General features: G+C 43.4%; 1 long non-coding RNA gene across 1 annotated transcript in view; it reads left to right on the top strand.

Annotated features, from left to right (window-relative positions):
* Nucleotides 1-22,905, top strand: part of LOC133060410 (uncharacterized) — a 28,741-nt gene extending 5,836 nt beyond the window's left edge. Inside the window, exons 2-3 of the long non-coding RNA XR_009693765.1 lie at nucleotides 20,989-21,081; nucleotides 22,063-22,905. This is a non-coding gene — a long non-coding RNA (uncharacterized LOC133060410). The remainder of the gene's footprint in view (nucleotides 1-20,988; nucleotides 21,082-22,062) is intronic.
* The last annotated feature ends 1,781 nt before the right edge of the window (nucleotides 22,906-24,686 follow it).

The following is a 24,686-nucleotide window of genomic DNA, read 5'->3' as shown; positions in this document are numbered from 1 at the left end:
TGCAGTCCATGCGGTCACAAAGAGCCAGACATGACTTAGCAACTGAACAACAGCAAAGTGAACAATGCCTGCTCCCTCTTCCATGAAGCCACACCTATTTAACCAGAAGTGAGTTCTGATGCTTTGTACAGAGCTCTACGTTCTGTACAACATGACACTGTTGGGGGAGATGATGGCTACTTCAGATCCCTGCCCATGGCATCCTGTTTTATCTCAGTGCCAGGTTCTTCATATCCTAACCCAGGGATTGAACCCAGGTCTCCCACATTGCTGGCAGATTCTTAACCAGCTGAGCCACAAGGGAAGCCCAAGAATACTGGAGTGGGTAGCCTATCCCTTCTCTAGGGGATCTTTCCAACCCAGGAATTGAACTGGGGTCTCCTGCTTCCCAGGTGCATTCGTTACCAACTGAACTATGAGGGAAGCCAGAGTCTGCTCAGCCATTATCTATTTGAAAAATTGGGATCTGAGAAAATGGGAAGCAGCTACGTATGTTACACAAACCATCCCCCCTCCTTCACACACTATCACCTATTGGATGGTAGCACCACGAACCCTCCCCGTGAAAATTCTTTCATCATTCATGCGTGCTGCAACCACAAAGTTCATAAGGCCCTGTGATAACCAGCACCTGGCTTGCTGGCTCCTCTGAGTTCAAGTTCCAGGTGTGCATGTTCAAGTTCAGGGTTTGTCATTGGTAACATTCTTCCAAAAAGGATCAAAGGGCCCAGCAAAGACAGGCATTAGCTGTGGCCTAAAACATAAACCTCGTTCATTTCTGCCAGGAGGTCCAGGAAAAGTTTACCTTTCTCGTCCCGCCGAGTGTTGCAATGGGCAATTCTGCTACTATCCCTTTCTTCTACTCTCTGTTGCATTGCTCCATCTTCCAATTTCCTGAGACGGTGGCATTCACAGCTCACCCCTCGCCCCAGGGCACTGGGAACTGCAGTGCAGTGAAAATTTCAGCCTGACAGCACTATGCTTCCAACCCAAAGTGGAACTCAACTTTTACGTCCGTCAGTTTGGAAGAAATGAAAATAGAACTCCATGGGTAGGTGGATGTGGACGGAGACTAGGTTGCCCTGATTCCAAAAGGCGTTGATTGGTTGAGTAAATTGATGCTAAGATGGACGATATCATTCTAAACATGTTTAGCTTTGTGGTTCTAGCTCAGCTTGGGTGAACAGTCCAAATTCTGTCAGACATGTTTTTCTTCAGCTGTCAGCACCGTGTCTGTGGCCAGGATTCTTCCTTCTCTCCATCAGGCATAATTTTCAGACTTTGCCTTTCCTGTCAGGAAAAGTTTAATTCATCATTTTCCTCAGGCTTTGAGAGAATTTCTTTAGAGGGAAAGCAGTGGTGGGGAGTGACTTCATGACAAAAATAAATTACAGCACTTTATTCATGTGTAATAAAAAATACTTATTTTTGATTAGGTAATACATACACATGGTACAAATTCAAAAAGTTCAAATGTGAGTTCAGGGGAGAAAACTCCATATTCCTACTCCTGTTTCCCAGGTACCTGGTTCCTAGGAAAGACAGAGGCAGGGTCTTTTGTCTTCCTAGAAGTGGTCTGCATATAAATTAGCAGAGATATTCTTCATATGGGCCTCCCAGGTGACTCAGTGATAAAGAATCTGCCTGCCAACACAGGAGACCCAGGTTTGATCCCTGGGTCAGGAAGATCCCCTGGAGGAGGAAATGGCAACCCACTCCAGTATTCTTGCCTAGAGACTCCCTTGAACAGAGGAGCCTGGGGGGCTACAGTCCATGGGGTCACAGAAGAGTCAGACACGACTTAGCGACTGAGCATGCATGATGCATTCCTCACATGGCTTCTGAAAGTAACTTTTTCTCATTCCTAATTCAGATGAATTCTGAAACCAATATATAAAATATACGTTAAATGTACCAAAATGGGTTGTCCAATGAAAGCCCTGAAGCTAGACCTCGTCATTTGTTTGGTGTTTGCTTTTATTGCTTTAATAGAAATGTGACTGAAGTTGTAATCAGTCTGGAAGCGTTTTAGGTACTCTGGAGTTTGATAAGGCAAGTTTCTTTCTTTTTTTTTCAGTTGGAATATAGTTGGTTTACAATGTTGTGTTAGTTTCAGGGGGTACTGCACAGAGATTCAGTGAAACACATACATATATTCATTCTTTTTCAGATTCTTTTCCCATATAGGTTGTCACAGAATATTGAACAGAGTTCCCTGAACTATACAGTAGGTCTTTGTTGGTTTTCTGTCTCATACACAGTAGTATATATCTGTTAATCCCAAATTCCTAGTTTATCCCTTCCTGACTTACTCCTGATACAGCATGTTTCTTATCTCTTCATGTCCAGTTCATCATTTCTTAGTTTTGGCTACTACTCATATCCCTTTGAAACGGAGGGTAGGGCCTCAATTCTTGAAAATGAGAGAATAGGCTGATTCATGTCAATGTATGGCAAAAACCACTACAATTAAAAAAAAAGAAAGAAAATGAGAGAACAGATTTTTTTTAAGATGAGTTCTTTTGTCATTAAAACCCAAGGGAAAAGCTAGCTGGAGATCCACCTGGCCATACTCTAAGAAGGGACACTTGGTGACTTGGGGCATATTTATTTTCTTTTTTTTAATCGGAGGATGATGGTTTCACAATGTTGTGTTGGTCTCTGCAATGCATCAACATGAATCAACCACAGGTACGTGTATGTCCCCTCCCTCCTGAACCTCCCTCCACTTGGGACATATTAAACAGTCCAGGGAATCAGCTGGGTCTGGAGGACACACCTGTTTTGCTCCTGAAGTTTAAAGTGGGCTGGAACCACAGCAGCTGGTTGAGTGGCCTGATCTTCAATGAACAGGCCTGGCCTAGCCCCACCCCCACACAGCAGGTCTGGTCAGCTTCTTGCCAGAGGTCAGCGCTGAGGCCCGGGAAATGTGTCACTTATCTTTCTCTTTGCCCTACTCCACCTCCAACCACGCCTAAGGGAAAGCTCTCCAGGGCTAGGAGTGGGTGCAGTTTGTCTTTTAATTGCTCTATAGCATCTAGAAGATAAACCTATACAAAGTAGGCCCTCCTTAAATGTTGACTATCATAAGGCAACAAATTAAAAAATAAATTTTTATAGCATGTACTGTTATTTTATTTTATCATTTTTAATTACAATTATTCACTTTGATCTAGATGGCGAGATACCTGGTCACCAGATTGATTTTGCTGGGTACTTTTTGATGTCTGAGAGAGGAGTCTGATTTCCTTGCCTAGGGATTTGCCTCAGGTGCTTTCAAATTCCCCTCCTCAGTCTAAGGAGTGAAGGGGACTCCTGTGTACACAGGCCCCCTCCCCCACCCCCTGCTGTGTTGGGTCTGGAAAGTGTTAGTCACTCACTCTTTGTGACCCCATGGACTGTAGCCCACCAGGCTCCTCTGTCCATGGGATTCTCCAGGTATGAATACTGGAGTGGGTTGCCATGTCCTCCTCCAGGGGATCTTCCCAACCCAAGGACTGGACCCAGGTCTCCTGCATCACCAGCAGATTCTTCACCTGGAAAGCTCTAACTATTGGGTTGGCCAAAAAGTTCCTTGGGTCTTCTGTGAGATGTTATGGAAAAATCCATCTGAACTTTTTGGCCAACCCAATACTTGTGACCTGGTGACCGATCAAATGCTTCTAAAAAAAGTCCCAGCTTCCAAGATTTTATTGTATCAACATTCTAACTAATTTCTCAACCTCGGCTGTGGTTCAGTCACTTCTCTGACTGAAATGAAATATCCACTGAAAGGCTGATATTTTTGGTGCCTTCCAGCAGCCCATGGAGAAGGCAATGGCACCCCACTCCAGTACTCTTGCCTGGAAAATCCCATGGACGGAGGAGCCTGGTAGGCTGCAGTCCATGGGGTCGCGAAGAGTCAGATATGACTGAGCAACTTCACTTTCACTTTTATGCATTGGAGAAGGAAATGGCAACCCACTCCAGTGTTCTTGCCTGGAGAATCCCAGGGATGGGGTCGCACAGAGTCTGAAAAGACTGAAGTGACTTAGCAGTAGCCAGCAGCCCAGTATGTCTGTCACATCATAGAGCCCCGCCTCCTTGTTGCTGCAGGCCATGAAGCTGGGGAGGGATCCTGGAGACAGAAGGGGAATCCTTTCCTTTGGATTAATAATATAAAATATACCTGTATTCCTCATCGGGGATGTGGTGCTTCCCTCTTCATTCCCTTTGGGGACTGTGGAGGAGAAAGTGTATAGGACCTCCCGAAGAGAAATGATGGAGTGGAAAGATGTTGAGTCTTTCCAATATCATCCAAGTTGAACATTCCAGGGCAATAAATAGCTCCACCAAGCCAGCCTTCCTCAAGAAGGCACAGGTGTGGAATGAAATGACAAGCAGCTATGCCTGGGGCACAGCCAAACTAACCCCACTGCCTTCTTAGACACCAGTTCAGTTCAGTTGCTGAGTCATGTCCAACTCTTTACAAGGCTTTCTTGTCCATCACCAACTCCTGGAGCTTGCTCAAACTCCTCCTATCCATCAAGTCGGTGATGCCATCCAACCATCTCATCCTTTGCTATCCCCTTCTCCAGCCTTCAATCTTTCCCAACATCAGGGTCTTTTTCAATGAGTCAGCTCTTTGCATCAGGTGGCCAAAGTACTGGAACTTCAGCTTCAGCATCAGTCCTTCCAGTGAATAGTCAGGACTGATTTCCTTTAGGATTGACTGACTTCTCCGCCTTTTGGTTAAGATCTAGTGTCGACCCCTGGGGCCTGAGTAATCCTTGAGACTTCCTGGTGTAAGCCCAAGGTTCTGGTTATTCTACTGTGACTGTGTTTTGACTCATCTGGTTCCTAGGCAAGCCAAGGCAAAAATGAAGTTGCCAACTCCTACTTCAAATTCACTGAACGAGACATGGGATTTCTTTCTTTCTTTCTTTCTTTTTTAATGAATTTATTTTTTAACTGAAGGATAATTGCTTTACAGAAGTTTGTTGTTTAACGTCAAACATCAACATGACTCAGCCATAGGTCTGGGAGGGAGGTTCTAGAGGGAGGGAACATATGTATATCCATGGGATTTCTTGGTGTTTTATCTGTTGTTCTCCAAGCAGAAGTTTCATTCCACAGGAGCATTTCTCAGTACCTGATCTCATTTGCTTAACAATTTTTACAGAGTCTACAACCAAAGCCTTGATATTGATCCCCCAGCTGAGTGGAATATCCATGCACATAACAGCCCAGAGTGCCCTGAATCCTACCCCTTATTTCTGTTGGCGCCGCTCCCACTCCGATGGATCAGGTTAGAGTAAAGCCTCCTCCCCAGTAACCAGATAGAGCAGGAGTCCTCCCCGCGATAGAGCAGAAAGGGCGAAGCATGGTGCTCTGTGGAGACTCACTTCACTCTCATGCCCACTTGGATGCACCTCACTGTGGAGGCTTGGCCAGGCTCCCCCCAACTTCTGCCCCTCACTGTCAATCTCTATACCCTCACTTGGCTTTGTCTTCACTGCCTGTTTCCCCAACCAGCAGGTGAGCCCCCCGCAAGCATAGAATCAGTCTGATTCACTTACTGCTATTCTCCCAGTGCCTAAAACAGTACCTGCCCCATTTGTGGGCACATAAAAATATTTACTAAGCAAATAAGGAAACGCTACTAATGCCAGCACTGGGTCAGGCCCTGTCCACACACTGTACATTCAACACAAGTGAGTATCAGCTTCATCTTTCTACAGGTGAAGAAAATGAGGAGTCATGAGATTAAGCCACTTACTCAAGGTCATAACAGTTAAAGAAGAGTCAGCTTGGAATTGGAACCAGGAATGTCTGCCTCTAGGGCTCTATCCCTTCTCCTAGACACAAAAGCTAAAGATATACATAGACTGTGAGTGTGTTCACTCTTCAAATGACCTAAGTTTTCTGCATGAATAGAGTGTAGGAACATGGAAGGAACGGCAGAATATACATTGAAATTAAATTAGGAAACTAGGAGAACCATGATGAGGGTCAGATTTAAATTAACTAGCACAGTCTAATCCAAAATACTTTGAACCAAAATCAGACAACAATTCTTACTATCTCAGAGAGTTTAATTCATTTACTTAAGTTCTTCCATCATTCCATATGTATTGACTGAAGCCCTAGTATATGTATCTGCTTCCGTGCCAAGTGCTCAGAGGACAACAGATAGGACCTTAGCCTCCCTTGGGTTTACTGTCCTCCAGAGAAAACAAACACACATAAATTTCTGATTACAGACTGAAGAATGAGGAAGAAATATACAGTGTGCTTACAGAGCAGGTAAAAGAGGGTTCTGACCTAGACTGTGGGACAGGGAGGCCAGGTCAGGGAAGGTGAGCCCATGGAAATAGTTTTAGAACAAAATTAATTCACCCTGGAGAATATCATTGTGAAAGAAAAACAAACAGTAAATAAACAGGACACACAACACAAAAACTACAGAAACACTGACCAGAGGGACTGCAGAGGTCGTTAGGTTCGTGGGCAGGAGCGCTGAGAAGGAATGAGGGCTGGGGCTATATATTTGGAAGTCTTCAGCTTACAGAGGGTACTCGAAATTGGGGGTGTTGAAGAGATCACCTTGGAAGAAGGGAAGGGAGCCAGCACTGAGCTTTAAGACAGTCTAGCTTTGAGTGGCCGCAAAGAAGAGAAGGTGCCAGCAAAGCAGACAAGAGGGAAGGAGGCCAAGGAATGCGGCCTTGCTAAAGTCCAGGGGGAAAAGACTCACTAGGAAGTCACCTGCGGGAAATGACAGTGCTGGGAGCCAAGGGAGCTGGGGCCATGGGTGACCTGATAGGTGGAATGATGTGCCCGAGAGTCCAGTGAGAGCTGGTTCAGAGCGGGTGGGAAGGGAGGAGAGGAAGCCAGTGGAGACCAGCCATCTGCCAACCTGGGTCCAAATCAGGCCACAGGCCCAGTTCTAGACACTTTCACAGGAACACAGTCCCCTACTCATCCACATACTTAGTATTTGTTATGGGCTGAGTGGTAAAGAATCTGCCTAACAATCCAGGAGACACAGGTTCGATCCCTGGTTGGGAAGATCCCCTGGAAAAGGAAATGGCAACCCACTCCAGTATTCTTGCCTGGGAAATCCCATGGACAGAGGAGCCTGGCAGGTCACAGTTCATGAGGTCACAAAAAGTCAAACATGACTTAGCAACTGAACAGCAATGACCTCCACCCCATACCCAATTCATATTTTGAAGTCTGAGCCCCAGTATCTCCGAATGTGACTGCACTGGGAGTCGGGGCCCTTAAAGACACGACAAAATTAAAATGGGCTCATTAGTGTGAGTCCTGATCCAATAGACTGGTGTCATTGTAAAAAGAGGAGATTAGGACACAGACCACACAGAGAGATGGACTACCATGTGAAGACACATGGCCATCTACAAGCCGCAAAGGGTGGCCTCAGGAGAAACCAACCCCTCCAACACCTTGGTCTTGGACGTTTAGTCTGCAGAACTGTGAAAGAACAACTTTCTGTTGTTTCAGCCACTCAGCCTGTGTTACTTCAGCATGGCCACTGTAGGAGATTAACATATTATGTCTGGCTGTTTGGGGACTATGGGAGTTGCTAAGAGTTGAGAAATTACAGCAGTGGGCAAAGTGAAAAATATCTATTAGCTGGCCCTTTATGGAAAATGTTGGCTGACCCTGGCTGTAGACAACAGCTTCAGGGTCACAGAGCTGGTCCATTACCAAGCCAGGATTTGAACCCAGCTTGGCCCCCGTGAAGCCTGTGCCCCGGCCCCTGGAGCGCGTGGTCTCTTGTCAGGCGAGAGAGAGCCGAGTCAGCTGATCCTTTCATTTTCATCAGTTCATGCTCTGTCCCGTGGGCAGCTGCTGTGGGGAAATGCTGAGTCATAAATAATTCTTGCATTAATGCCAAGGCAGCCGGAAGGGAAATGTCAGTAGGAAACAGTATTTCAAATAACTGCAAATTTCATAATTCAGCCAATTGCTTAGACTATTTATCATAGCAATTTTGCCTTAATCTGAGCGAGGGCGGAATGCTCAATGTGGAAGACACTTACCTTCATTTATTTGGACCTTGAGCCTGGGTATAGAGGTGATAGAAAAATGAAGGCATTCTTCCTGCCATTTAGAACCGGCTGAATGCGCCAAGGCAAAGAGAGGAGCCAGCCATCCTCTTTACAAAACTTGACCTTTGTATCTTTCAATCACCCTATCCAGGTGCAGCCTTGTGACAGCCTCTGTTTGAGTTTATAATCGAAAGGCTCTTGGAAACTTCGATTCCTACTCAGCAGAATGGCTCATCAGTGTAACATTATCCTTTCAGAAGTACATCACACAGGGCTTCCCAGATGGCTTAGTGGGAAAGAATCTGCCTGCAATGCAGGAGACATGGGTTCAGTCTCCCATCTGGGAAGATCCCACATGCCTCGGAGCAACTAAGATTTTGATTCTGTGCTCTGGAGTCCAGGAGCCACAACCACTGAAGCCCTTATGGCCCGTGCCCGTGCGCTGCAATGAAAAGTCAATGCAAAGAGAAACCTGTGCACCACAATTAGAGGGTCACTCCCACTCACCACAACTAGAGAAAAACCTGTGCAGCAATGAAGACCCAGTGCAGCTAAAAAATAAGTGAATAAATAAAAAAATTTTTAAAAGAAGAAGAAATACATCACACACATCTGCCCTCAGATGTTCTTTCCCAGGAACTCCCTTCTGGGTAGTGTCCAGAGAGGTGGTTGGGGGGAGGTGTGTGTGCACACGCCAGTGTCCACAAGGCCAGGCTGCTGGGTTCAAAAGCAAGGCCATTCAGGTGGAGAAACCTGCCTCCCTCACCAGCACACTGTGGCCCTGAGGAATCTTGGGCCTGTTTTATCAGGTTCCCAGATCTGCTTTATCACGAGAAGCTGGAAACCCAGATTTGATCTGAAATTTCCCAATGTCTAAATCTTGGCAATGCATTACATTTAAAAAAAAAAAAAAAAACCCTACCTATGCCAGACTTTTTTTTTTTGTCTATGGGCTGGATCCAGCCATAAGCTCTCTTATGACTCCCTCCCTGGCCACCCTGTCTTGCAAAGTTGAAGGTCAAAATCGCTCTGAACTCACATGTGCTCATCATTGTCCATTTCAAAACCTCGCTTCAGGGTGGGGTCTGTCCGTGTGTGTTTTAGTGCTGTATCTGACTCATCCAGTCTCATACCCAGTTTATCTCTCTCCCCTTTATTTCTGGAGACTGGAGTTCTTGGGGTTCTCTAAGTTCAGCTTCTGAACCATGCCTTCCCAAGTGAGGAATCAGGGTGGTGGTGGTACTAGTGGTAAAGAACCTGCCTGCCAATGCAGGAGATGTAAGAGATGCAAGTTTGATCCTTGAGTCGGAAAGATTCCCCTGGAGACGGAAATGGCAACCCACTCCAGTATTCTTTCGTGGAAAATCCCATGAATGGAGGAGCTTCTGGCGGGCTACCGTCCATAGGGTGGCAAAGAGTCAGACACCACTGAAGCGACTTAGCAAGGAATCAGACTGAGCTAGGGCAGCAGGAAGGATGGGACTAGATTTTTCTGTCACCCTGACAATGTTTTCTAAAGCTTGAGTGAGGTTTCCTGACTCAGTCTCTGTCGTGTTTCACATCAGAGTTGCCAAGGAACAGAAGAAAGGATACTAAAAATATAAGCTTTGTCATCTCTCTGTTCTTTTTTATTCAAAGCTTTTTCTCCACTAAATGCTTCTACTCGACCCCTGAATTTCCATTTGTTTTTCTCGTTTGTTCATGTATTCAGTCACTTGATAAACATTTATTAAGCAAGTGATATGTGCCGGGCACTGTTAGGAGCTGGGAAAGTCAAGATAAGTCAAACCTGGCCCCTGTCCTTTAAAAGCTTATAATGATCTGGGTTCCTGGATGTCAAAAGCTAAAGTTTGTCTGGTGACCAAAGCCCCTATATTCATAACTCTTCTCCCTTACCACTCCTTCCTAGGTCTGGTGAATGTGGCTTGGAAGGGTGAAGGTGAACAATAGACCCTAAATTAAAAGGGAAACCATACAATTCCTTAGGAGAAAAACATCATCATGGTGGATACCTTAAAACCAAGAAATGATTTCAGCAAAGAAATTTTATTTTTTAGTTTTCTTAATAGATTTTTATTTTTTAATATTTAAAAAATTTTTATTGGAGTATAGCTAATTTACAATGTGGTGCAGATTTTTTTAAGGCAGTTTTCTATTCACAGAAAAATTGAGCAGAAGGTAAAGATACTTCCCATATACCCCTGCCCCTACATATACACAGCCTCCCTCACTATCAAAATCCCACTCTATTCAGCTCATTTGTTATAATCAATGAACCTGCAATGAAACATTATCATCATCCAAAGTCCATAGTTTACACTAGGATTCACTCTTGGTGTTGTACATTCTATGGTTTTTGGTAAATGGGTAATGATCCAATACTTCAGCCACCTGATGCAAAGAACTGGCTCGTTGGAAAAGACCCTGATGCTGGGAAAGATTAAAGGCAGGAGGAGAAGGGGGTGACAGAGGATGAGATGGTTGGATGGCATCACTGACTCGATGGACATGGGTTTGACCAAGATCCGGGAGTTGGTGATGGACAGGGAGGCCTGGCGTGCTGCAGTCCATGGGGTCGCAAAGAGTTGGACATGACTGAACTACTGAAATGACTGACTGATTGATACACATCCACAATGATTCCATCATACAGAGTAGGGTCACTGCCCTAAAAATCCTCTGTGCTCTGCCTATTGGCATTAATTTTTTTAACTTTGAAATGGTTAAGAAGAGCCTCAGTAAAATGTTTGTAGCCCAAGTGAAGGCCAATTTGATCATTTTAAAATGTGAATCAGAAAAAATAAAAAATAAAATAAAATAAAATGTGAATCAGGTGGTATCACATCAGAGTTCAGAGGGAAACTACAGATTCTGATATGGGAACATAGAAGATTTCCTCCAAATGTTACTAAGATTATCAAGTAGCATTAAGCAGTTAAGATCCCTTGGAGAAAGAAATGGTACCCCACTCCAGTATTTCTGCCTGGAGAATTCCATGGACAGAGGAGCCTGATGGGCTACAATTCATGGGGTTGCAAAGACACGACTAAGCAGCTAACACTTGGACGTTCATTAGTCGGTTAACCTTGTTGAAATAGCTTGCGAGGGATTAGTGAGGGGACTTCCCTGGTGGTTCAGTGGATAAGACTCTGTGCTCCCAATGCAGGGGGACAATTTTCCATCCCTGCTCAGGAAACTAAAATCCTACATGCCATAGGCCTGGCCAAAAAACAGAGAGACTAGTGAAGCCATGGAACTTGATGGAATTAGTACTACCTCCTCCAATCCCTTCTCGCAACATTTACTGTTCAAAGTATCTGGATGTCTTGAGTGCTCAAAACATTGACAATCCCCTTCCCTTTTTTTTTTTTCAAGAAAACGTTAGTTGCTTAGTCATGTCTAACTCTTTGTGACCCCGTGGACTATAGTCTGCCAGGCTCTTCTGTCCATTGAATTCTCCAGGCAAGAATACTGGAGTGGGTAGCCATTCCCTTCTCCAAGGACCTTCTCAATCCAGGGATCGAACTCAGGTCTCCTGCATTGCAGGCAGATCCTTTACCATCTGAGCCACCAAAGATAGCCCTAATTTTTAATTCAATGTGAATGTCCTTGTTGCAATGAGTAACAGCTGTATTTGCTGAGCAGATTTACCAGTAAAGAGAGGGATCTTCCATTCAAAGTCTATTGATTCTATATATTAGGACATCTCAATTAAGAAAAATCTCCTCCAAAAAATAATTGCCCAAACAGCTTTGATATTAAATGTGTGGGTTCACATTCTTAACTGTTTACAAACGTATCCACTTGAATTTTATTTTACTGTCAAAATAAATGTCTACAGATTCATGGTTTGAACAGACTTCCAAAAGTGGGGTAGAGAGTAAGCGTTCAACTGCAGTCTGTTCAATTTGTGACTTTTATCCAGAAACCAAGTAGGTCTTAAATCTGGAGTCACCTGACCTTGAGCCTACACCTGACCCAGCCAGAAAGTAGAGGTGTGTCAATGGCCGGGGAAGGAAAGAACCTTATATAAAATTAGCAGAATGATGTAGTTAACCATGCTACATTTTGGGTCCGAGCAACTCATTTAAGACAGCAGAATCCAGACGAGGTGGAACTTCTCTGCAGTGGGAGGAAGGAGATGAGAGCGGTTAGGATCTTCGTACCCCTGACCATTGCCTTCAATACAGGGGCAGAGTTGATATCTGCTCATGAAAGACCTTCTTACTGTAGTTGAGACACACCTAGCAGACCCACTAGAAGGGAAAAGAGCCAGGAAATGGGAGCTGATGCCCTGCAGTAGTATGGGTAGGAAGAGGAAACTGAGGTAGTGAAATGATAAATTAACAATTACTGCAATCCAGTTGGCCCCTGGGTGACCACCCAGCTATCTTCTCTCAGCTCCAAACCCAACCTTTTCCATTTGGCTTTGTGATTCTGGGGCTGGGTCTCTACAAACCACATTTTCGTGTTGGAGTTGGTTCCCTGTAAGGCTGTGCCTGCAGGACTGATGCTAGGGGAGTCTGCATGGAGGATGGAGAAAGTCATACTCCTTCCCAACCACTTCTCGCTCCTGGGAGCAACATCCTGGCAACACATCTTCACCCCAGCAGCAGCAATTCCTGCCCATGGCAACCACCAAATCCAGTTTGCAGTATTTCCAACGCTTACAGAGATGGTCTCCTCACACCCCTTCAGAGACATCAGCACGAACCAGCTGGCACTCCTCTTGGATGGTTTGGTTTGCAGCTCCGTGGGGTTTTTCCTTCAAGCATCTAAGTTTCAATAATTTCAGCCTCTTTGTTCTCCAAGCCCTAGGGGTCATAGCCATTTCCTACTGTTGCCACTTCCCTAATAATTTGCTACTTCCCTAATAATTTTGCCACTTCTGGTTTCTAGTCCACAGATTTGTACTTCATTAACAATTAAGTCTTCTCAATTCAACTATTTCTTCACTGGAACCTGACTGACTTACTCTTAAAGTTTGCTCTGTTCACATATTCATTCAGCAACAATGTAGTGAGTTCCCACTGGGTGCCAGGCACAGTGCTCGGGCCTGGGGATGCTGTGATGAACACGCCAGACAAACTCCTTGCATTTAAAGGGGGAGAGATAAATGCAATTAACAAGCATATGGAATCTTTTAACCCACTTCAAATTACTGCAGGGAGAAATTTAAACTCTTAATTTCTAATGTGAATGCTTACTGCTCATTTAGCTTCTCAGTGAATTTGTAATACTGAAGTAGCCATTGCTTCCTACATCATCATACAAGCCTCACTGATAGATGTCCTTGTCAGGCTGACAATTATGCTGGCAAACGCTCTGCTCCCACCAGTGGAAACCCACACTGATCAAGAGTCAGTTGTGCTTGCTCCCAGTCCTATGTCTGCCACTTATATTTACATTTCTGATTACATTATTCAATGAAACTATATGTAAACCAATAAAATGTAAAACGATGAGCATTACTTTGTTAAAACTAAATTATTTGAAGGTTGTTGCAAGCAACTCATTTGAAGAGGATGACAGAGGATGAGATGGTTGGATGGTATCACTGACTCAATGGACATGAGTTTGAGTAAACTCTGGGAGTTGGTGACGGACAGGGAGGCCTGACGTGCTGCAGTCCATGGGGTCACAAAGAGTTGGACATGACTGAGTGACTGAACTGAACTGTTACAAGCAATAGTGACACAAGAAGATATTATGTGTCTGAGAGAAGCATTTCATCTGTGTGTTCTTTCTACAAATCTATAACTGCAGTCTAATCATGAGAAAAATATCAGATATTGGGAGACATTCTACAGTCTTTATTTTAAATAGACTTTGATCTTAAAGTCCATTTTGTCTGATATGAGTACTGCCATTCTAGTTTTCTTTTGATTTCCATTTGCATGGAATACTTTTTCCATCCCCTCACTTTCAGTCTGTATGTGTCTCCAGCTCCAAAGTGAGTGTCTCATAGACAGTATGTATACAGTCTTGTTTTTGTACGCACTCACCCAGTCTATATCTTTTGCTTGGAGTATTTAAGCTCTTTATATTTAAGGTAATTATTGATATGTACATTCTTATTGCCATTTGGTCAGTGGTTTTGTTTTTGTGGGTCTTTTTTCCTCCTTTCCTCTTTTATCCTTAGTGATTTGATGACTCTTCTGTGCTATGTTTGTATTCCTCCTCCTTTTTTGTGTGTATATCTATTATAGACTTTTGGTTTGCAATAACCATGAAGTTTTAATGTAGCAGTCTCTCTCTCTCTGTATATACATATATATATATATACACACATATATATATATGTATATATATACACACATACATGATTGTTTTAAGTTGCTGATCTCTTAATCTCAAGTGCATTTCAGATATCCTGCATTTGTACTCTAATCCTCTCACAATAACTGGTTTAGATATCATATTTGTGGGGGAGACATTCTACAAGTACCTGGTGAGTACTTCTCAAAACTGTCAGGGTCATGAAAAATAAGGAAAGAGAAACTGTCACAGACCAGAGGAGACTGAATGCAATGTGGCACCCTGGATTAGATCATGGAATAGAAACAGACTATAAAAAAAAAAGACTTTATAGAAAAAGTGGTAAAGTCCAAAGAAAGCCTGCAGTTTAGTTAACAATAATGCAGCAATGTTGGTTCCTTAATTTTGACACATGGAGATGGTAAGGACAGGGAGAACTGGGTGAGGGGTAATCAGGAACTCTGTGCTGTCTTTGCAACTTATCCGTAAGTCTAAAATTATCCTCAAATAAAATGTTTGTTTTTTAAAAAAACTAAATTACATGCCTTGGAAGATTAGATAATGGTAGGTTGTTTTTAAACAATGCTGTTAAATTAGGCGTAGGCAAAACCTAATTGTAAAAGATACAGAAAAAATTCTCAATCTTGCTTTTACAAGTTTCCTTATGTTCATGCGCCACTTGAAAGAAACTGAAGCTGGAAATTGTAGATGATACTTTTTGGCTATAATTTATGTAAGAAAGATGATACTGAACTTGAATTAACAAACACATTCAAAATTATGCTGTTGTCTCTGAGTTAAAACCGAGGTAAACAAATGTGCCTTTATTTATATTTTCATAAAAATATTTAACATAAGTAAATACCACTTTTTATGATTCCGCAATTTCAATGTCTAATTGATAATCGACTTACCTTCTACTGGTGTCAGTTGAGTCAAATAAGGCTGCATCTACTAAAAATTAAACCAAAATAATCACAGGATCTGAATGGCATTCTGAAAGACACAGTCAGGGTGTGAAGAGTGATGAGGTAATGATCTTATTTGCAATGCAGCAACAGAGACACAGACTAGAGAATGAATGTGTGGATACCAAGATGAGGGGATGAATTGGGAGACTGAGATTGAGGGACATATACTATTGACACTACGTATAAAATAGATAACTCATGAGAACCTACTCTATAGCACAGGGAACTCTACTCAATGCTCTGTGGTGACCTAAAGGGGAAAGAAAAAAAAAAAAAAACAAGAAAAGGAGATATATGTATAGCTAATTCACACCGCTATACAGCAGAAACTAACACAATGTTGAATAAATTTTAAAAGAGTGACAATGTTAGGGGTGGAGGGCTTCTTGGGGACATCAGAAAAACTCTGAGGAAATGACATTTGAGCTGAGGTCAGAATAAGGCTTAGGGCATTTTGGTTGACAAGAGTTTAAGGAGGGAGAAAGTCATGCAAACAAATAAATACAGCAGTGTCAGGAGATGGTTGTGCTGACGCATTGTAGCAGGAACCGACGGGGGGTGGGGCGGGGGTGCTCATTTCTAACAGAGGACGTCAGAAGAGGCTGTCACACAGCTGGGCTTTGCAAGAAACGAAGGTGTTCCCTGGGCAGATGCGAAAGGGAGCGGGAGCGATTTCTGGCAGTGGGAGCAATATTAATAAAGCCCAGAGGTGTGAAACAGCCTGTTATGTTTGGGGAACCATAAATAGTTTTATACAGGGGAGTAACACGGTGAGATTCACATTTTTGCAGGAGCCTTTAGCAGCCATGCTCCTTAAAGTGTGACCCGATAACCTCGAACAGCCGCATCGCCTGGGAGCTTGTTAGAGATGCAGAGCCTCAGACTCCTCCCAGACCGACTGAATCAGAATCTGCATTTTAATAAGAATCCTGATGACTCAGATGCGCATCGCTGTTTAAGAACCATTGTCTAGAAGATGGATTGGAGGCGTGTGTTCTGAAGTCAAGAAAGGATCTCAGAAAGTATTATAATAGTCTGGGCAAGAGACAAGACATCCAGAGGTAAAAAAAAAAAAAAAGAAAGAAAGAAAGAAAATACATTGGCACTGAGGAGGGAAAACAAATGTTACAGAGGTTTAGGGATGAAATTATAGGACCTGGGGACAAATTTGATGGGCTGACATAAGGGACCTGTGAGAAGAAGCAGGAGATGTGATGGTAAGTTTATATTGCCATTACAAAATCAAATTATATATATTTAAAATAAAATACATTTTGTTAAAACCAATGGTAACACAGTCTCAAAACTCATCACTTCCTAATGATCTCACTACATTTTACTCTTTTCCAAGCTCTGGAGGTTATTTATATCTGCTGTATCTGTCTAATGGACATAGCATTGAGTAGGGCATTTCTGCATCTCTCTCTACCATCATCCCCAGTAGCTTGAAACCTGCCATGGTGGGAATATACAAACACAGAAATTGGTCAAGGCTACAAATTAGGGCTCAGTTTGTTGTTTTGTTGATTTTCTAGCTCAGGGGTCAGCAAACATTGATATAAAGGGCCAGAGAGAAAATATTTGGGGCTTTCTGGGCCACACAGTTCCTTTCACAGCCATTTAATTATGCTGTTGTCCAGTGGAAGCAGCCACAGAAAATCATAAACCATGAGTGCTATTCTGTTCTGATCACATTTTATTGATGAAAATAGGCATGTATCCTTTTGGATCATGTTTTTCTCTGAATATATGTCCAGGAGTGGGATTGCAGGATCATATGGTAGCTCTATTTTTAATTTTTTTTAATAGGTAAGGAGTGGATTTATTCAAATACAGAGGGAAGCACACTCTACAGGGAGAGTATGGGCCATCACAGCGGGCAAGTGCTATTTTTAATTTTTTCAGGAACCTCCATATTGTTCTGGGCTTCCAAAGTGGTGCTAGTGGTAATGAACTCACCTGCTGATGCAGGAGACATAAGAGACATGGGTTCAATTCCTGGGTCTGGAAGATCCCCGGAGAAGGAAATGGTAACCCACTCCAGTATTCTTGCCTGGGAAATCCCATGGACAGAGGAGTCCGGCAGGCTACAGTCCATAGGGTCATGTAGAGTCAGACGTGACTGAAGCGGCTTAGCCCACATTCCGTACTGTTCTCCATAGTGGCTGTACCAATTTGTATTCCCACCAACAGTACCGGAGAGTTCTCTTCTCTCTACACCCTCTCCAGCATTCACTGTTTATGAATTTTTTGATAATAGTCATTCTGACTGGTGTGAGGTGATATCTCATTGTAGTTTTGGACGTAAACACACTGCTATATTTAAAAATGGATAACCAATAAGTTCCTACTGTCACAGTACCGGGAACTCTGCTTGATGTTCTGTGGCAGCCTGGATGGGAGGGAAGTTTGGGGGAGGATGGATACATGTACAAACATGGTTGAGTCTCTTCGCTCTTCACCCGAAACTATCACAACTTTGTTAATCAGCTATACTCCAACACAACATAAAAAGTTTAAAAAAGTAGGCAGCAGCCAGTTTTTTTGTTTTGGTTTTATGCCCACGAACCATTGTTTTTCAACTCCTGCTGTAGGCTAGAAAGTGATGGAGAAAGGGTTAATAATGTAAGTTATACTTTAAAGAGTTTTATCTCTATAGCCAGGACATAATAGTGTAAAAACCTGAGGAAATAAACTCTTTCAATATTGAGATCTGTCATCTGATTCAGCTGAGGAGTCACTTGCATCACTGAGGAACAGATGAAGTTCCAGTGTGTGTCTTCTGCTTCATATTCACCATTATCAACAAAAACATGAGCCCACCTCTGTGTTGGGGCTGTGACCAAATTGGACCGAGACCCCCCGGCTCCGTCAGGAGGTTCTTTCCCACTCAGTTTTGCGCTGCCAATGATGAGACTGAGTTTGGTGCAAGCAAGACAGGCTTTTATTCCGTGGCCAGAAAATAGAGAGTGGGAGCTTATGTTCTAGAAGCACCTTCTCCCCAAAATCATTTTGGGGAGCTCCCAAAATCACTGCAGGTGGTGACTGCAGCCATGAAATTAAAAAATGCTTGCTCCTTGGAAAAAAAGTTATGACCAACCTAGATAGCATATTAAAAAGCAGAGACATTACTTTGCCAACAAGGATCCATCTAGTCAAAGCTATGGGTTTTTCCAGTAGTCATGTATGGATGTGAGAGTTGGACTGTAAAGAAAGCTGAAAAAAAAAAAAAAGAAAGCTGAGCGCCAAAGAATTGATGCTTTTGAACTGTGGTGTTGGGAAAGACTCTTGAGAGTCCCTTGGACTGCAAAGAGATCCAACCAGTCCATCCTAAAGGAAATCAGTCCTGAATATTCATTGGAAGGACTGATGCTGAAGCTGAAACTTCAATCCGTTGGCCACCTGATGGGAAGAACTGACTCATTAGAAAAGACCCTGATGCTGGGAAAGATTGAAGTCAGGAGGAGAAGGGGACGACAGAAAATGAGATGGTTGGATGGCATCACTGACTCAATGGACATGAGTTTGAGTAAACTCTGGGAGTTGGTGATGGACAGGGAGGCCTGGTGTGCTGCAGTCCATGGGGTCGCAAAGACTCGGACACGACTGAGCGACTGACCTGAACTGAAGAGTTAGGAGGCAGACGTGATCAGGGCTCTAGAAAAAGGGTACTCACAGTCTTCCACACTCCTTTGCGTGTGGCACAAATGTGCCTAGCAGAGTGCAAATTCTCCCTTTGGGTGGAGACTGTAGCATGACAAAGAAGCAAAGGTAAGTCTCTGACACCTCCAGATTTAACCTGCACAGGTGCATTCCTGTGGTCAAGCCAGAGCAGGGCTGAGGCAGTTGACCATCCTATATTTCTCAAAGCATGTATCTCTCAAAGTATAGCAGCAAAACATCTCTACCAAATGCTAGATACTTTTGAAAACAAACACAGAGATAAAGCAGGTCCAGTGTCCTTCAGCTCTCAGGGGTTGGTATGAGAGAAAAGACAAGGAAATTGGTGGCCTTTCGCCAATGTTGCCCACCGTCTTGGATTTAGTCCATTCAGCCTGGTTTTGTCTCAGGCCTTCGTGTCATACTGCTGATAAAATACAACTAGTTTATATGGTTAAAAAAACAAACAAAGAAAAAACAGTTTCTGCACCAGGGGCCTGGGCTGCATAGCATGGGTGACAAGGCCACAGTCGTCCAGCAGTTGTACCATAGGATGGCTGTGGTTACAAGAAGCTAATAAACATCAGTGAAAGCATTTGGTAAGCATCGATGGGCTTCCCAGGTGGCTAGTGGTAAAGAATCCACCTGCAACGCAGGAGACGCAGGTTCGATCCCTGGGTGGGGAAGATTCCCCCAGAGGAGGCCATGGCAACCCACTCCAGTCTTCTTGCCTGGAGAATCCCATAGACAGAGGGGCGTGGCAGGCTACAGTCATGGGGTCACAAAGAGTCAGACACGACTAAAGTGACTTAGCACGCGTGCACAAGCATCAATAGGCCACATGGTATGTGGTTGCAGTGTTTTAGTTGCTGAGTCATGCCTGACTCTTGTGACCCTGTGGGCTAAAGCCCTCCAGGCTCCTCTGTCCATGGGATTTCCCAGGCAAGAATACTAGAGTGCGTTGCTGTTCCCTTCTCTGGGGGATCTACCTGACCCTGGGATTGAACCCAAATCCCCTGCATCGCGAATAGATTCTTTACTGACTAAGCCACCAGGGAAGTCCCCAGACCACATGGAATTTACAGTAAAGATAAGAGTATGTTTTATTATATGTGTAAATTGTGCGCCATACATTCTTTCTCTTTTTAAGATTTTATTACTTATGGTACACCAAGCATGAACATAATATTGTGTTGGTTCTCCCTCTCCCAGTTCCCACTGGGATGACACAGAGGGATCCACCTGGGTATTAAGCATGTACCTGTTGTGTAACACTGAGGAACACTGGGTTTGAGGCCTTCACTGCCAGTTTTATTTCTGGTTTCACCACATGGCATTCTGGATCTTAGTTCCCCAGCCAGGAATCAAACCCATGCCCCCTGCAGTGGAAGCACGGAGTCTCAACCACTGGACTGCCAGGGAAGGCCCCGCACGTTCTTTTTATCAGGAAAACTCCTAATAAATGTATATGTATATAGGGATCCTCTTTGATTTCTGGAGAGTTGCAGTGCACACCAGTACTCAGGTTTCTGGTTTAGGTGAGGAGTGGGACTGGGTGAAGGGGTCCAGGAGGATGGGGAGAGGGAGAGGAACAGAAGGAGCAAAGAAAATTGAGCTCAGTTTTCAACATATTTCCCGATTGTAATATATGGCTTTCAAAAGGGTAAAAAGCAGAGCCCACTCAGAGTCCAACCTCAAATTCCATGAGCAACCCTCTTTTCTCCTATTTTCTTTACCAAATCTTAAGTGGATTCTTCATCAGTAAACTGAAGCCTACGGGCTGGATTTCCCAAAGTGTGTCCTGCTAAACAAGAAAGGTTTAGGTGGATAAAGTGTTCTGAGGTCACTTGGATTTGAAATGCTCAAGTTAATGATAAAGTTAACTTTATCATTAAAAACAGATACAGCCAGAACATCTCCGAGCCTCACATGGGTAATGTGGATTGTGATTCTCCCATAGTGCGTAGAGCATGCAGTATTTCTGTACCCCCTTGATCTCAGAGTCTTTTTCTCTGCACACCTGTCTTTCATGACTATGTTCTCAGGAAGACGCTTTGACAAACAGTGCCCCCGTGCAATCACAAAAGGAATGAAAAGTGGCTTCTTCCGTCAATCTGGGCACATTTCTCTTCTTTAAGGTAAAAATGTTTATTCTTATATTTTAGTCTAATATTCTAGCACTGTAGGGTTGGAAAAATAAATCTGGGGCCCTGGAAATTAGTCTGGCCAAAGACAGATGAACAAAAGACAACAAACAGAAGTTTATTGATTTGTGCATCATACATATATACGGGAGCACCCAGTGAGGGGTGACCCAAAGGGATGGTTAGAACTTGGGCTTATAAACCATTGTAGGACAAACAAGGAAAAGGGGTCTTGGGCTTCTGTGCAGGAGACACAAGTTATGGGGAGGCAGACCAGACTTCCAAAGTTGCTCAGTGGTAAAGAATCTGCCTCCCTAACAGGAGACACAGGTTCGATCCCTGAGTCGGGAAGATCCCCTGGAGTAGAAGATGGCAACCTACTCCATTATTCTTACCTGAGAAATCCTATGGAGAGGGGAGCCTGGTGGGCTGCAGTCCATGGGGTCACAAAATAGTCAGATACACCTGAGTGACTAAACAACAGCAACAAAAAGTAACCAGGAAACATGTGGTACACGAGGACTGTTTAATAACATTTATTATGGTGACTTCTCCACTGATAAAAGTTGAGTCCTCCTCTTACTGATATAGGAGAGGAAACATGTCTATAAGTGGAAATTTTCTTTACAAAAGGAAGCTGTGTGCCCTGTTTTCCCTGCATCTGTGGTTCTTAAAATAATCCATATGCCAAAGAGGCATATTTTGGGGTGGCAGATTTTGATACCTTTCAGCACTTCTCAGCTTCAAAATCTGGTCTGTACTGAAAGCAGCCATTTTCAGCATCAGGTAGAGTGATGGGAAGTCGAGGCTGAAGTTTTAATTGCTCTCTTATGTTGGCTGGAATGGATTTTTTTCCTATACATTTCTTGATTATATTCTATGAAAAGAATATTCCCACATTAAGCAACTCATTTTAAAATCCAGAATCCATTAATTTATCAATGATTAAAGAACCTATATGCTCTATCTATATAGGCCCTGAATATTCGCTGGGAGGACTGATGCTGAAGCTGAAGCTCCAATACTTTGGCCATCTGATGCAAAGAACTGACTCATTGGAAAAGACCCTGATGCTGGGAAAGATTGAAGGCAGGAGGAAAAGGAGATGACAGAGGATGAGATAGTTGAGTGCTGTCTCTGACTCAATGGACATGAGTATAAGCAAACTCTGGGGAATGGTGAAGGACAGGGAAGCCTGGCATGTTGCAATCCATGGGGTTGCAAAGTCAGACATGATGCAGCGACTGAACAACAACAACAATAGGCTCTAGTGACTTTAAAGAAAAAAGCACAATGTGGGAGTTCCTAAGTTTGATTTGAGACCAAATGAGGACTGCAGCCCAGGAGACAGCACCTCAGATAGCTTTGAGAAACTGCTCCAAAGAGGTAGAGGGAAAGGCCAGCATATATGTGATTCTAGTGAAGGGAGGGTACATGCTTGAATCAAGCACATGTTCTTCCAGAAAGTTTCTGCTTGACTCATGAAGCTTTCTGCTGATCATGAGAAACAGTCATCACCAGGAAGGATTTTAGTGTTTTCCTAGATATGAGGAGGAAATACAAAGACTTGGGCTAATAAAATCAACTCCAAAAATATGTAACTATCTGAAGACCTGTCTTGCCAGTTCCCTGCTCCCCACCCCACCACAGCGTGCCTCTTCTCTGCTCTCCACTCTGAACACCCTTCAGGGGGTGGTGAAGGTCAGCAGCTGCAGCAGCATATGATTTAATCCTTGTAGAGGTAGATGGCAAGTGCCTGTGGCAAGTGCCAATGGCAAGTGCCAATTTGTAGTTGATGGCTCCTTCACAGAGATCTTATTACTACCTGCCGGAAAGGATTATTCAGTTCTTTAGAAATTTCTGGAGATGTAAGTTAAGCACACATAAAATATTTCTATTTATTAGCTGTGTCCAACACATGGATGTACATCCTGTGGAGGGTTTTATGGATATTCCCAGGAATTAGTGGGAAAAAGAGAGAGAAACATTATCTATCTCCCCTCAGCAAAAACCACAATGGAAACAATTTAAATGTTTCCTCTTATCCCAGAAATGCCTCAAGCAGCCCTGTAGGCAGTGGATGTGACACTGTTAGGTTTGGTAAGCCACGGCAGAGAAGAAGGCAGAAGCGAGGAAGCAGAGAAGACCTCAGTGCTCCACACCAGAGATACTCAGATTCAGAATTATATAGGATGTTCGCCCTAAAAAACACTTGTGACAGCCTTTCATCTTGCAGATGAGGAAGGGAAACGGAGCCCCAGAGAAGGAACATGTCCAAGGACCCCGGGCTGATCTGATGGAGCAGGACTAAGAAGAGTCTTCACATTCCCAGCTCACTTCTCTGTTGGGCTCTGGCCCCTGGAGGCAGCCGGCAGCCTCCTCCTGCCTTGCTAATGTGGGTCAGGTCTGAATCCACGTGTGGGTCAGAATCGCTTCTGCTTGTACTAATAGTCTTTCACTCCTGAGGGTTAAGAGCCAATTTCTGTGGTATTTGCTGACCCTGGCTGTTCACCTTTCTTGGAGCCTTTGGTAATGCAATATAAAGGCCTCAGAATCTATTCACAACAGGGAGCAGTCCGTTTTGCAATCCTTTTCCTAAGTTGAGTTAATGGCTAAGCTCCTGTGGGACACAGAGCAACTGAAATCCTATTATTTAGTCATCAGAAACGGCCCCAGTCCTAGTTTTCATTTCCTTTAAAGCAGCCAACATGCCTTTCTTCTTTTTTCATCTTTATATAATACAAAATATAGAAATTGTTTTATGTCGGGGATATCTTTGATTGACAAGAAGACATGCTTTTAGACAGAAAATATTTGCAGCTCTTTAAAGAGTGAGATTAGAATAAGAATTTACCTGCAAACTACTTAAAATAGATCAGATAAAATGACAATGGAGAGAGTGAATTTGTAAAAATTTAGTGACAGTATTATTGAATTTTATGCATCAGGCAATCAATCAATCAATCATTTTGAAACCGAACACATAAGAAAAAAACAGGAACTTAGTTTATATTACTTATGTAACTATTTCACAAACAATCTTATACAATATCAAAGTGAACAGCATCTTTAAAAATCAGCTGTATTTTGGAGAAGGAAATGGCAACCCACTCCAATATTCTTGCCTGGAAAAGTCCATGGACAGAGGAGTCTGGCGGGCTGAAGTCCATGGGATTACATGACTGAGCATGTGTGCACGAGGGTGGAGGGAGATGGGTTAGTAGCAATAAAGTGGTAGAAGTTAAAAAAAAAACAAAAAACCAGCTGTATTTATAGAGATATGGTTACAAACAATAAAATTCATGAACTTAAGTTTGAGACATTTGGCAAATAAATACATTAATATAATCCTGTAACCACCACCACAGTCAAGATATGGAATTTTTTTGTCAGCCAGAAAGTTCTCTCCTGCCCATTGAAGAGTAAACTTGAAAGCGAAAGTGAAAGTCACTCAGCCGTGTCCAACTCTTTGTGACCCCATGGACTATAGTCCATGGAATTCTCTAGGCCAAAATACTTGAGTGGGTAGCCTTTCCCTTCTCCAGGAGATCTTCCCAACCCAGGGATCGAACCCAGGTCTCCCGCATTGCAGGTGGATT

Source organism: Dama dama, chromosome 8, assembly GCF_033118175.1.
Source record: "Dama dama isolate Ldn47 chromosome 8, ASM3311817v1, whole genome shotgun sequence".
In the NCBI taxonomy this organism is placed as follows: domain Eukaryota; kingdom Metazoa; phylum Chordata; class Mammalia; order Artiodactyla; family Cervidae; genus Dama; species Dama dama.
The sequence above is the reverse complement of the archived record's forward strand: the minus strand, read 5'-3'. Positions and strand labels throughout refer to the sequence as shown.